Source organism: Melospiza georgiana, chromosome 4 (genome assembly GCF_028018845.1).
Source record: "Melospiza georgiana isolate bMelGeo1 chromosome 4, bMelGeo1.pri, whole genome shotgun sequence".
Taxonomy (NCBI): domain Eukaryota; kingdom Metazoa; phylum Chordata; class Aves; order Passeriformes; family Passerellidae; genus Melospiza; species Melospiza georgiana.
In genome coordinates, this window is record NC_080433.1 from 5,785,564 (window position 1) to 5,800,465 (window position 14,902).

At 40.9% G+C, this 14,902-nt stretch overlaps 1 protein-coding gene across 1 annotated transcript in view; it reads left to right on the forward strand.

Moving 5' to 3' along the window:
- Window positions 1-795: 795 nt before the first annotated feature.
- Window positions 796-14,902, forward strand: part of CELF2 (CUGBP Elav-like family member 2) — a 553,419-nt gene continuing 539,312 nt past the window's right edge. The window contains exon 1 of the mRNA XM_058022005.1: window positions 796-1,092. The gene's annotated coding sequence lies outside the window, so the exon portion shown is untranslated. The remainder of the gene's footprint in view (window positions 1,093-14,902) is intronic.

The window sequence follows — 14,902 nt, forward strand, 5'->3', positions numbered from 1 at the left end:
TCTGTTAATAACAATTAAAATAGCTATTAAAAGCTATTTTAGCTTTTGTACATTTATAGCTTTTGTACTTGTTTTTCTTGTAAGTTTTCATCAAATAGTTCACACTCATATGATGTATGCAGTCTGCTAATAGTCAGGAGCACAGACTGTCAAAAATGGTTTCAAACATCTGGTAAAAGTCAGCTTTTTTATGTACTGGGATTATTAGCTCATCCTTTTCACACAAGTGTTGTGCTGGTTGCTCATTATGCCTCTGACTTCTCTTACTTTTTGTTCTCAGAAATGATTTGAAAAAGTTTAGAAGGAAGACTTAAAAGCAGAGCAAAAACAATGCCGGCAACTTTTTTGAGTGCCAGAGTTTTTACTGCTTTCTGTTGAAATATTTTCCTGACTTTCCATTCAGATAAGAATTTTTGGGCAAGGTGTTACAGGGAGGGCTGGCTGCATCCCTGCAAAGGGCAGCACAGTAAAAGTCTGTGTATATTCTCCACATACCACACTATTAAAATCAATCTGTTCAGGTTAGTTTCCATTCTGAGGAGAGCTGAGAAACACAACCACCAGTTTCTGTCACGTGCCGCGCCGCATCAATTAAAAATAAATTACATTTCATGCAAAGAACCTAACTTAAAAATCTCAGCAAACAACAACAGAACCTTTTCACTAATGATTTTCAGTCATCAGAAGTGGAGAGAGACTCAGACAGCAGACAGCATGGTCCCAGCATGCTTTTTGCCTTTTTTTTTGTTTGCACAGTAGCTGTCAGTTGCAGCCCTGCAGGTAGTAGAACCCAGTGGGAAGAGGGGCGGGACAGAGCGATGCTGCCTGAACTGACAGCAAATTTAAATTACTGAGCTTTCTTTTGCTTTTTTTCTTTCTTTGAGTGCCCTTTCCTTTTTTTTTCTCTTTTCTTTTTTTTTTTTTTTTTTGGTATTTTTCTACTCTGCGACAAACTGAAAAGATTCGAGCACACACTAATTTAACAGCCCTGCTTCGTCGTCTTCTTTTTTTCCCCTTCTGCTTCCAGGATAATTAAAAGAAAAACCTGTAAAGGCAACGTTCCTTCAAGCAAGTTGGTGCTGTAACGTGCTGGTAAGATGAATTTAATTTATTTTTTTTTCCTTTCCTCATCTTTTCTTTTCCTTTTTTGGAGCTGAAAAGCTTTTGTATATCTAACGCAGTCATAAGTGTGGTTACCCTGCTGTGGAGGGTTAGGAGGTAATGAAAAGGTGCAACGGCTTGATATGTGACCTTCTCCTATTACTTAAAATGGGGAATAACAGCTTTCATGCCTGTCCTCATGATGCTTTTCTCTCTATGAATTGACTATTTCCTCAACAGAAGAGATGCTGTGATTGTCGCACTATGACAATGAGGACTTGATTGTTTTTTGGTTACTGTTCCATGCTCCTATCAAAACAGATACTTGAGTTGGGGGGGTTGTGTTTGTGATTTTTTTTTTTCCCTCTGAACGTTGCCTGAAGCACTGATACGACAGGGGGGTGGAGATGGGGGTGGAGGAGATGGTCTTGGGTATCATCCTGCCTGTTCAGCTGTTTACTAGGTAGGGAAGTGCAACACTGAAACTTTTTTTTTAAATAAATAAATATTTTTTTTCCGCTTTCATCAAGTGGGGTCAGTGTATCCAGGATTTATTGTTGTCCAGTGCTGGGTAAAGTTCTTGCTGTCCATTGCATTTTCCCTCTGGAGAAGGGGGGAAGGGGTGTTCCACTCCACACCTTGTCACACCATTGTAGTAGCTAATTGCAAGAAGCTGACAAACTTTGAGATGAAATACCAGGCGTTGCTTTTGTAAGGAATGAGTTTGATGCAGCTCCTATGAATACCAGCTGCCAGATACAATCAGATCTGTATTATACACGTTACATTCCTGACTTGCAAGTGCACTGATTTCCAAGGTCTCCTTTCTAGTCGTCTTCTGGTACTAGCACATTTTCATTTTATTTTTTTAGCAAATGAGATGTGTTTTGCTTTGTGTTTAAGCTTACAAAACTTAAAGGGTGGTGTGTTTTTCTCAGGATTTCTGAATGTAGTTCTGCCAGGTATTGAATGCTACAACATCTACTGAAATCAACAGGAAGGCTGAGCTTGTCTTGTATTTAAGAGAAAATTGCTCAGTACTGGCAGGACTGGATCTTATGATTGCTGAACTATCTCTGTTTTCTTAACTGCAATTAATCCTCGGTGCACTTTAGGCTGGATCCTGTGGCTTTACTGTAGTATTCAGAATAAGCACTATTCTTACTATTAGTTGCTCTTTTCTGGTTGTGCTGATGAAAACTTTTTGAACATAGGATGGGGATTTTAGGAGAAATTGAATAGAGTTAGGAAACCAGTGTGATTTAGTCCTCTATCTCCCTGAAAACTCTTTTCCTTAATTTTATTTAAAGAAGTATCCTGAAACTAACAATCTGCACACTGATACATTACACTTCCCAGACTCAAAGGTCTGTTTTGCCAAATGCATAATGTGATACCATGAGAGAAGTTGTGCGAGGAGGCTGGAGAAGAGGAGCAGTGGGACTGAACACAGAGTCCTTTCCATGTCAGTGGAGAGGGGGAGAGGATGTGCCAGTGCCGTATGGAAAATCACATCCTCTCACAGAAACTTTGTTGGGGCAGAGGGTTAAGGGTGCTGCACTTGCAGAAGTTCATCACCCCCTATTTCAGTCTCAGTTTCAAGCACTGCAGTGCTTTTCTGAAGGTTTATTTTGCCTGTGCAGAAAATGCTGTTGGCTTGTGAAATGAGGGCGTTGGAACTCCCACATCTTGCCTTTGCCCTGAAAACTTGCCTTCCCCCACACCAACACCAAGGTCTGCGAGGCCCAGAAAATTAGGCTTTGTCCCTTGTAATCCTAAACTCCCATCCATTTATAACCAGAGAAGAAAAGGGTTGAATTCAGTGTTCTTGTTATGGAAATAAGTTTTTATTCACTCAGTATCAACTGACAGTTAGAAGCGTATCTGATGTAATATGAATAAACTGTAGGCTGTTGTCAGTAAATTATGCATTTATAGTCTCACATTCTCCTAGAAACAGTGCTTTTACAATGCTCAAGTGGCCTAATGGGGTGAAACCACCACCAATACTCTCATCTGAGCCTCCTAATCAGCCAAAGTCATGAGAAGTCCATGGTGGTTGGTTCCCACTGACCATGGTGGGCATCTCAGCCTTGGGTGAGGCTGCAGGGAGGAGAGCTTGAGGTTACCAGGGATCTTTGGTCACACAGGTGATGTCAAAATTAGTGTTGTGAGGCAATATCAAAGCACAGTGTAGCTGAGTTTAGATGCTGAGTTTTGTGGCAGGAATGGATTACTAAATTCTAAAATGCTGAGTTTTGTGGCAAGAATGGATTACTAAATTCTTAAAAATCCTTACTAAATTCTTAAGCTGATATCTGTACATTTAACTAAAAAAAACCAGCCATCCTAACTCAATCTACCAGTCTACATCCTCTTTGAATGTAGTCTTTAAATATATATATATATATTTTTTAATTAATCTGCACACTTTAAATTGCTGTTGGCTTCTAGCAATGCTCTCCTCTATTCAGTGCCTGGAAATTTCTAGTTGAATGCAACTGCTTTCATTGTAGCAAAAAAAGAAAAGCAAGCCAGAAAACTTGCTGTAATTTCCTGTCAGTAACAGAGAAATAAGAAAACACTAGGCTAATAAAAATGATAATCTGAGTTTACAACTGTTAACAAGATTCCTGAATAGAAATGGTGCTATTATGCACAAAGAATTTCTATCATCACTAGAGGAATGTAGTATAAAATTATGAGGTTTATTATTAGGGTCCTGTCAACCAATCAGAAATCAACCCATAATCTTACTTGTGAAATACCATAAGTTTTAGCATCTTCCCTCCCCTCCTACTAATAAAATATTAAAGAAATTTTATAATTAGAAACTTTGATAACATAACTTTGAATTTCATTTACAGCAAAAAGCTAGAATAATTCTGTATTTCTTCTACATCTCTAATGTTCCACATAAAGTCACCGCAAGTCTGAGTTGCACACAGCAGGTAAATTAAGGTAAATCACAGACTTGCCACGGGCAATAATGATGGGATTTCATCAGTTACTTTCTCCTGGGAGAAGCCAAATTCACTGATTTTTCCCAGAACTCTGAAGAATTACTAAAGAATTTCATAGCACCTCCTTCCCTGAGCGAGATTGCATTTCTGCATTGCATTTCTGGTCAGCTCAATTCAAGTGTGATAGAGTCTTGTCAAAATTCTTAGATCTTTACCACTGCAGATTATTCCATTTCATTCCAGGAGTAAAAGACTCGTAGATTTCTCTTCTAACTGCAAATGATTTATGTCATTGTAAGGGGCTTGCTCTGTTTCCATTTGATTTAACACATTAGCCATGGTCTTCTTTCAGCAAGAGCCACTCTTGCAAGAGCCCTGTACACAGGCTCAGAGTGACCCCAAGTCTGATTGATAACATATTGGGCTACAACTTGCCTAAACACACTTCTCCCACAAGTCTTGCAGCCAGCCACACGCCCTTCATCTCCTGGTGATGTGCACAAGGCTCACTGCAGTCCTTGGGGCTCCTAACCCTGTGCAGAGTATAGAGAACCCTAAAAATAATCTACAGCCTCCTCATGGCTCTCATCACCCCCAGGGCAACAGAGCTCACACTATTTATCAGATCACTAGATAGGAATTAAGAATATAAATAAGTATTTTAGCTATTAAGGTAAACAGTAAAATCATAGCCAGCAAATGGAGTGAAAAGAGAACTAGAAGCCCAGAGAGCTCATTTCTAGACCATGATTATCATCACCCAAAGCCTTCTTGGGGTTGCTTTGCATATCCCATGGCTTGAAACTCAGTTCCTGCCCTGATGTGCTCTGAGTTCTTGAAGCCACACCTTTCCTGCTCACGTAGTTAAAGACACATATTGTCATCTTCCTTGGGGATGGCAACAAAGTGGGAGCAACCCGAAAGCTCTGCACATATATTTTTGGGTTTTTATTTTTCTTCTCAGCCTGGAACCTCCAACTGCCTCTGTGTTACCCCTAGAGGTCATTGCTCTCTGTCCATGGCATTTGGGCATCAGAGATAGGATTCACGTTATCTAAATTTAGGTGCCAATAATGTAGACACCTATATGTGAGTGAGCCACGTCTGGCTCTCCTTACAGAAAACAACCAGGTGCTTTTCTGACATCTGTTTTCTTACAATCCTATGGAAAGACATCATATTCAAAACTCAAACCATTTAATTTGCTCTCTTCCTCCAATTTTCTCAACTGTTGCTTTACTTTAGACATATCCTGTAACTGTTTCATGAAGACAGAGGACTTAAAACTCCATAAATTACATACGTGGGAAAACTATTGACTAATCAAGGCTCATATACCTGGCAGTGGGCTTCAAACAGGGCTGATCCTAGTGCAGTTAGGTCTGGATTGCATAGGCACATCCATACATCGCTGACAAAATGTCACTCATATATATCATTAGTCCTCCAGGGCTGCTGGAGGGAAGCTGTCACAAGTGCATCCCAGGCAATGTGTTTAACGTCTAATTAATCTTGTTCCTTGTGGTTAATTTTATTAGGCTGAACTGATCCAGTGAAAGGGGGTGCTGTGATTGGTTTATTTGTTCTACTTAGTAGGCCAGTGGCATTTAAAAGTCATGCTGCAATGCTACAAAAAATCCCAAACTCAGGAAACTCCATGAGTGTAATGAAGTCTACCTATTTTAGGCACCAGTATTATAATGAGTTGATGTTCCTGATGTAAATTTTCTTATCCAGAGGACACTTTGTGCATTTGAAAGCTTTCAGGCTGATACTTTGTCTTCCTACATTTTTGCAGCTAAAGCTGTGTTAAGAGTGCAAAAATTGTGTTGTACAGAGCAACCCCCATTTCCCAAAGGTACCTCACACCTTCAGCCCACCTGGCCATCTGTGGAGGGGCTTTTTGTGTCCTCTTGGCCCTGTGCTGGCCCCATGCAATTGTTTTCTTGTCCAAGTCCATGGTATGTGACATGAAGGGCTGTGGGTGATGCTGATGTGTCACAGCCCACATGAGCAGAGGGTTAAAAGGGTCTGAGGGAGGCAGCATGAGAGCGGCCTTATTTACAAGGTCTAGAGGAAATGATACCCAAGGATGTCCGTAACCAGCATCAGTCAGGTTTATATTCAAGGAAAGTCTGGTTAATTTCAAAGGTTAATTTAAAATATGTCAGCACATAAATGTATATTAATGTGTATATCAGAGCATGGTGTGGTAATGCCAAGGTTGTGGGTTCAGTCCCTGTATGAGCCATAAACTTCTGAGCAGAACTTGGTGATACTTGTGGGTCACTTCCGACTCAGAATATTCTGTGATTCTGTGATACAAACTCATAGTATGGCTGTTGGACACATAAAACCCCACTAGACAGGTGAGACATTCAGCAATATGAATATATTCTACCATCAGACAAACGTGGTCTCCCTTTAGGATTCATTGCTCTCTTCACTCAGGTAACCTTCAGCATCTTAAAGATTAAGTGTAGGCTTGGTTTAAGTCAGAGAAACTGGATTTTGCCACTCATTTGAGCATAAAATATTTGACTATCCACTCAGTTGTTGATCCACTTCTCAATATGGTGATATTCAGTCAAGGTAGGTTGGCCTTGATGATCATGAAGATATTTTCCAACCTTAATGATCCTATCATCATCACACATGGTTGAGGTAGCTCTATTCTGAACCTGAGCTCTGAAATGTTTTGCAGAAATACTCTTTATTCAGACAATGGGAGTGGCCAGCTTTTGAAGCCAGCAGAAAATATGTTATGGTGCTCTTGAACTGCTCACACTATAACAGAGCTCTGAGCACAGGACTGGGTCTCTGACACATTTGCTGTTCCCAATGATTAATGTATAAACTCTGTACCAGCTACTAACACAGTGAGCAGTCCAGAAGGCCTGTGGACCGCATTTTGGATAGCAAGAGACAGAATTATCAATTAATAGTGGCTCTTAATCAATCTGATGCAGTTGATGTGTTCCATAGGCTCTCCATTAATGAGCAGCTCGCGGCTCTACCAACACCTTTCTTTCCCTGCACTCAAACTCCCTGAATTATGAAGGACATGTGCATACTAAATTAAGCTCTTGCACTCAAGAGCAAAGGCTGCTATCCAGTGTCACAAAGCCAGAGACCACATTCACAGGACATTAAAGGCTGGGTGCTCTTGCTGAACAGGTTTACACATTTAAGCCTTGATCCTGCAAGGACTTATACACATGCTTAACCTTACACACTGAGAATGAAATCCTGGGCCTCTCAAAATCAATGACAAAAGTCCACTGACTTCAAAGGCCCACTCTGTGAATAGCCTTTTTGGTTTCAGTGCAGCCACACAGCGTGCAGAAGCGTGTGAGCTGATCTCCCCAGCCCAGCATGCTTGCGTGAAGTCTTAAGAGATTGAGTGAGCTGCTAAGTGTATCTTTCAGAGCACTTCTGTCTCACTACAAACTATAGGCATTCAAAGTTGTTTTCTTGTTTGATCTGTGCTCTTTATGAGTTTTGCCCAAACCCTGTGGTAAAACCTGCTGAAGGAGTCTGTGAGCAATCCATAATGCAATTCCCTCCCTGGCTAGTGTTGCATTCTGAGCAGTTTGTTTTCTTTACTTTCCAAGAGATCTAATCCCTGGAGTGAGGTGATTATGCTGGAATCACATCTTTCTTTTTTAAAGAAAAAAAAAAATCTATAGCTCACATGATTTTATAGGAAATCTGGGAAATATCTACTGAAATGACTTACAGGTCCAAAAAACAACAACAACAAAAAAAAAGAGTATGAATTTGTACAGGATTCAACTGCTGGGTTTCATCTGCTTTCTGCTGGTAATTGAGATACCTCCTTGCAATATCTAACATCTGTCTTAGGATCTGTTGGAGATCAGAAACTCAGTCCTGGCTCTAGGTGTATAAAACTCTCCTCTGGCACTGGTATCCCTCAGACACACTCTGGAGTCCTGAGGAAATGTTCAGGAGAATGTAAAGCAGTATCAGTCCCATTTTTCAGCACAGATCCCTTTCCAAAGCGGGTTAAGTCAATGATCCAATGATGCTGCACAGACCTTCTGCTTCTGGGAGTGGTACATTAGGAGTGGTATATTATGCTCCCAGCCCTCACAGTGGCTGAGTTAGTGTAGCTGGGGGGTCCTGGGCCGTCCTGAGTATCACCAAGGTGTCTCGGCTCCATAACAGAGCTCATGCTGGAAAATGCAGATCCTGTGAGTGAAACAGCTGCACTGGTGTGCAGGAGCACCAATGCACCCTGCATATGCTCAGGACTAGGGAGGTTTTGGCTATCATCTCCCTAAGCCTGCAGAAACATTTGTGAGGACAAGATGTGTGCTGTAACAAGGAGCAAGGGTTTGGAAAAGATATACATAAAGTTTTGCATCCCAGTTATGCTTTAGGATAAGCCTGTGTTAGCATTTGTGTAAGCCAAGTTACCTCTTCTCACCTAAATTGGTGGCAGTCATTTGAGAAGGAGAGTAGGCTGGGTGAGCTCAGTGAAGCTACTTTTTTTCTCTTTCAGCATTTTCCTCTGACACGTTTCATTGCTCTAGCAGAAAAAAAAATCCCCAGATTTCACTCTTTTTTTTTTTTTTGGCTTTTACTGTAAAGGTATTTTAATTTTATCTTCATCGTGCTCCTGTACTAATGGGCTTTACACATTCCCAGCAAAGTCCTGTGTGAAATTCTTAACCACAGAGATTACAGAAATTTACTGCTTCACTGGCGTGGTCAAGTTGCCACAAAATTGCATTTGTTAATGTAGCTGTGAAAACACATGGCACCTGCCATCTCTGAGCATAAGGATTTTAAATATGGCTTGGAAGAATTTAAGGATGCCTATAAAATGGGGCTTGGCTGTGTCAGTTTAGCTTTAGGAAGGAGACTGTGCTATAAAATACTCACCCATAATTGGACACAAGTGACAGCTTTACTTAACTAGTGTTCACAAATGAACGAGCAATGAAAATGTTCTGCCTTTCTCACCCCAGAAGAATGACCACAGCAGATGTTAATACCAGGGAGAATGGCTTTATTGTAGCTACAGGTGAGACAAATGGAGGATTTATGAGTCTAGGGATTGAGGGAAGGGGAGGAAGGGTGAAAGCCCAATGTTGTTCCACAGAAATGCAATGTCCATTCCCAAACACATTGCATAGCACACACAGTGCACTAAAGCAGAGGCTATTCTGTGCCCATGAATTCATGAGCATGCCTGATTTTTTTGTTTGTTTTTAAGTACCCAATACCCATACTCACAAACTGAACATGATTCTGCTGTTTATTTCCTTATGTTCTACCCTGTGCCCATTTAAGCTGATGGCAAATCTCTAACTTAATTGATAATACGATGTAATCAATGGCTCAAAGTCTGGGAACTCAGTGACCCGTGGAAGTGTAAACAAGAGACAACGTTGTTTCTCTGATGAAAGTCCTGAGACCAGGCTTGGCCCAGCATCTGCTGGATCCTTTCTGTTCATTTTAATGAGCTTACAAATGGTCCCTAACATAATGTGCATTCAATAGAAATCAGCATTGGTTTTTCAGGCGCTGATCCAGTAAAGCCCTTAATTATGTGCTTAAGATTATGGTATGGGAATAGTCCCACAGAAGCCACTGCAACCACAGAAATGTTTTAAGCTCAGCAAGTAAGAAAATGTTTTGTTGTTGGAGTATCATCACATTTTTTTCCAGTCAGTGGCCTCTGCCAGGAAAACTAACAAATCCAGTTTCTAGAAATCCAACAACATGAGATGCCCTATATGCAGTGATATTCAGATTTTTACCCTTTTTTTTTAGCTGCTTTAGATTCGTTTATGCTCAGACATAGCAGAGCACTTGACTGCAGTTGTGACATGAATAGGAGTACTTACATCTTGAAACTCAAAGCTCCCTCCCCTTTTAGATTCAGGGTATGCTCACACGTGGTGCTGCTATCTGTAGTCAGTCCCAATTCTAGGTAGGAAGATGTTTTTAAATTTATAAAAGGTAGAGCTTCAGTATAGATAGGAAAATATTCTCCCCTGTACTTAAAGTAAGTTCTGGAGGTTTACTCCAAACTCTTTAACCAGGTGCTTTTTTAGAAGAGCTGCTTAAATGCAGTTTGAGCTTTTGTGCCATGTGGAGCACATATTGTTTAACTGCTTCACTTCAGCTCATCCCACCTCACTAGAGGGGACTGCTTTTCTGTGTCCTCTTGTTTTCATGAAACCTCTTGATATTCACCAGGATTTTTTCAGGTAATGGTGCTTACAGCAAACACAGCCTGTGGTGTTTCCAAAAGTTTCCTGCTGTCAGAAGCGTGAGGGCCAAATTGAAAATATTGGTTTGGGAGAATGTAATCTTTTCAGCACAGGCTCTGGTCAGCTTGGCTGTGAGCAGTGCCAGTGCCCAATAGTAATGATGTCCAGGCATGGGGCCAAGTGCTAAAACTGCCCCCAGAGTGAATATACTCACACTCTGTGAGAGAAGCAGTAAAGTATTCTTGTTTCCTGGCCAGCAACACCACTTCCCAGGAGGATAACTTTTGCCAGGAGTATGAATAAGCTGCAGTGAGGCTGTGCCTTATGGCAACTGCTGCATCAGGGACTGCTAAGTAACTCATAAATAAGCAGTCCCTGCTGCCCCCCAATTCCAGTATCCAGCTTCAGAAGGTACTTATGTAGGTCCAAGCATAAAGGCTTGCATGGTGGCCTCAGTGGGCTCTGAGAAGTGCCAAAGCAGAGGTGGCTACTTTCCATCTCCTGCTCCTTCCACGGGCCATAATTTTTCTGGCAAGCACAAATATGCAGAGCCTAGAAGGACTTGGCTTCTATTCTTCAGCTCATATTCATCATGTGGGTTGCTCCAGTGAAGTTGTGAAGCCAGGAGCTCCTGTTATGGTAGGATAAAGACTCCACCACAGCTGAAATCTTTATTAGCAAATTAATTATGAATGAACACTGGAAAAATAGGCACACTTTAATGAACCCAGCAGCTATCTTGTTTTGGATATACAAGTGTATTTATACCCACAACAGAGCTATGTTAAAATGTAGAGGTTTTTTACATTAGTGCTCATTTTCAGTTTTCTTGAGAACAACTTCAGTTCCCCTCACATAAACATGCCAAAACTTCTGCTGGTATAAATCAGGGTGATCCCTTGAAGTCTGGTGAGCATCTGCCCAGAATGGCAGATAATAGCCTCTAGAGCCCCACTAATCATTGAGGATGATAGAAGTTACTGATTCAACATGTGCAACTGTTTAACACCACACAGACAAAATCATTTCAGCAGGAATTCCTACACTAGGGATAACCATATTCCAAAAGGAGGTAGTAGAGGTTAACTGCATTCTTGCAGCAAAGCACCCTGTTTTGGTTTAAAAGGTTTAAAACCTACTAACAAGGATGCAGCAGTTCAAAGTTTTGTGCAGACAGTAGTAACATATATAATAAAGAATATGAGCATTTAGACATCTCCAATGTTCTATACTGTGCCCCTGTATGAGACATTGCCCAGCTCCAGCTGCTGGCACACAGACACATCTACTAATAATAATCCTTCTTTGCAGCAGAACTGAGAACTCTGACTCCAAAAAGCCAATAAAGTGATGCTCTGGAAGGCAATACTTGTACTCCTTTTCCTCAGCTACATTTTTCTTGCTTTCAGGACATTTCCTAATTTTCTGCACAGATACCTTATTTTGGAAAAAGATAGAAATATCATTAGCTGGTGTGTTTATCTAAGAAAAAATCTGTATATTTTAGACAAGGATAATTAACCCCTTCTGTGTACGAAGACAATCTGAGCACCATTAAACAGAAAAACATTGTCATAGTTTAAATTTCTTAATGTTCTTCTCTCTCATCAGTATAAGAATATACTTTTGTCATTTAGCTACTTATCTTTGGTTGAATACAAGAGTGAGCACACAGAAGCAGTTCTTTGTTCTGGTATTTCCAGCCAGCTTCATACCTCAAATTATTAAAAACCTCTGGGAAGTCTTTCTCATGAAGTGTGATTCACAAATTGTATCAGTTAGTCTTCAAAGATTTTATTAAAATAAAAAATGGAAGTCTATGACCCTTACTAGTGGTTTGTCTTATATAAATGTATTTCTCTGCTTGACTTTCACAAAATACATTAGGACAGAATAAATGACATTGGAGCAGGACAGGAAACACTTCGAAAAGAACTAATTTTCACATGCTGCAAAACTAGTTTGGTGACCATCTTGAAAGATCCTCCGTGCCTCCACTTTTCTTTAAGCAGCTTTATTCATTGTCTTAAAATTAATTTGCCAGAGCAAGAAAGACTTGTTCTTAGGAAGGTGATAAAATTATTTTGAAAGTCCTGGTGGTACTAGTATGATAATAAGTCCTGGTGGTACTAATGGTTCATGCTGCTGCTAGTGAATATGTTGTGGACAAATCTCGGGGGTTCTGTCAGTGCTAGGAAGAAATTAAGGACCATTCTGTAACCCCACGTGCTGTTGAGCTGGCGCAGCTCAAGTCCATCCCCGCACACTCCCCCAGCCCCAGGCAGAACTGACAGCATCCACCCTGTCTGTGGTACCTGCTGACCCCCAGCCCAAAACCTGGAATGTTTTAGAGAGTGACATTTGGCCCAACCAAAGCTCTGCAGGGGAGCAGGTTACTGAGTAAAGGTGTGTGCATGGCCAGGGAATAGTCCTTGGACCACGTTCCTGGTCTGGATCTTCATATCACTGTAGACATAACAAGCAGAAGCACAGATCAAAGGGAAAGTCCTCCCCAGAATACTCACAGACTGATTTCAACTTCAGCCAGGTGCAGTTTCAGATTTACCCACCCTGTTGGAGGGGACCTGAAAAGAAGAGGTGGGAATAATTGCTGGCAGGTGTCTGTACAGATTAAGTAGGATGCTTTCAGGTACAAAAGTGTATCCTAACCTAAGTGTAATAAAAACTCAGTGTGTTGCTATATCTACAGAGCATCCCTCAGCCAGGAAGTTTGGGAAGATGGGAAAGTACTGTGAGCTTGGCTTGCTCTTACAGCCTGCTCCAGGCATCCACTGACTTTTACTGATGGACACAGGACTTGGACAAGCACCTGATCCAGCCTGGTGCAGAATCCTCCTGCTACTTGAAAGAGTGCAGGCTGAGGAAAGTGTTGAGCCTTCCTTAGAGGAAAGAGGGGCTGGCTGCTGGTACAGAGCTGTTGAGAATGGACAAGGGCTGCTGGAGTGGAGCTGGCTTTCAGAGCAAGCACGTCCATCCAAATAAACACTCCAGGTACTCATCAGTATGCCCTTGTCCAGGAGCAAATTGGATTCTGAACAAGCATCCAAAGATATAAAAGTGTAAATATACTGATGCTGTCCTTTTGGAAAAGCTGCATATATTTAGCAGAGCAAGAGGGGGTGAAGGACTAGGCATTGTGTTATTCTACTCACTTTAAATGTTAGTTTTGATAATTTTTTCGAAATGAGTCTTTATATTTCACTGCTCCCTGTACTTCCCAAAATTATTATTAACAAATAAACAGATCTTTATTAGTTCTCTTTGAAGCAATAATGGCAAAGGCTTTGTTGCATGTGCAAGAACTCCAAATTAGGTGAAATTTGCTTCTGGCAATGGAGTAGTGGGCACCATGCAGACACATCTACTAATAATGATACTTCTTTTTGTGTGTGTTGTGCAGCTATGGCAGGATATGTTCCAAACCTCATTTTATTAAATGAACAATACAGACCACCAGTAATTGTTATGTCAGGGGAAAATAAAAGCATAAAATATGCATATGACAGTATGATGTGAACATGCACACAGAGGAGCACACCAATGTGCTTTCCTTCTGCAGGGTTTTGGGAGACTTTCCAAACTGCCCAGTTTAGAATTAGCAGGGTCAGAGGAGATGTCCCAAAATTAGAATAATTTGAATTTATCAATACCAGACTCCTCTGGGGAGAGGTAAGTTCTCTTTTCAGAGAATAGATAAGTCTTCTCAGAATATTTCCCCAGACAGATTCTCTTCTGCACATCTCCTTGCCAACTGGAACCTTTTGATCTCAACATCCTCAGTGCCAAATTCTTTAATGGTGTAAATGAGTGAAACTCCACCTAAGGCAGTGGAGCAGATCCCATTTGCACCTGCAAAGAACTTGGCTTTGATTCTGTAGCCAAGGAGAGATTAAAACCATTGGTTCTAGTAGATTTGTTAGCCTGTAAAAATGCTCCTCATCTCCGGTTGCAGATAGCTCTGTAATCCAGTCCAAATGTGAGAAGGAAAAGCAGCAGAAAATGGTTTTGAGGGCGTGAATCCTGGAAAGGGAGAGTGATACACTGGAGGCTTTAACAGGATTTAGGGATCCCTGCCTTATGACCAAGGATGCATTACCATCATTTTGATTGTGGTCTCCTCACTTGCCCCCTGTGCAGCTTTTTTCCAGATCCCCTAATATGAGCCACTTATTCCACATTGCTCTTTGAAGAAGGCATCCATTGATACATCAGAGATTAAATGAGTCACTCATGATGGATTGTGGTTCATGGATTTATATACCACAGAAAATTATGCATTTTACACTACCTTGTAAAATAACCATTTATCTAAGTAAACATATTGACTTCTTTTGGTTTCATATGAAAACTATCCTGGGCTGTGAATCTTAATTTAGCAAGCACTTGACAGGCAGGAGAAAAGACAGCTAACAATGATGGAGAAGAATCAGTTACTTAAATGTCAATAGAGGGAGGTTAAAAAATGAGCTCAGGGTAACAGATCAATTTGTTCTCCAGTGTCCAGCCAGAGGTACAGAGTTGGCAACTTCTACCACAGGAAAATGAAAAGGGAAAGGGAAAGGGAAAGGAAAA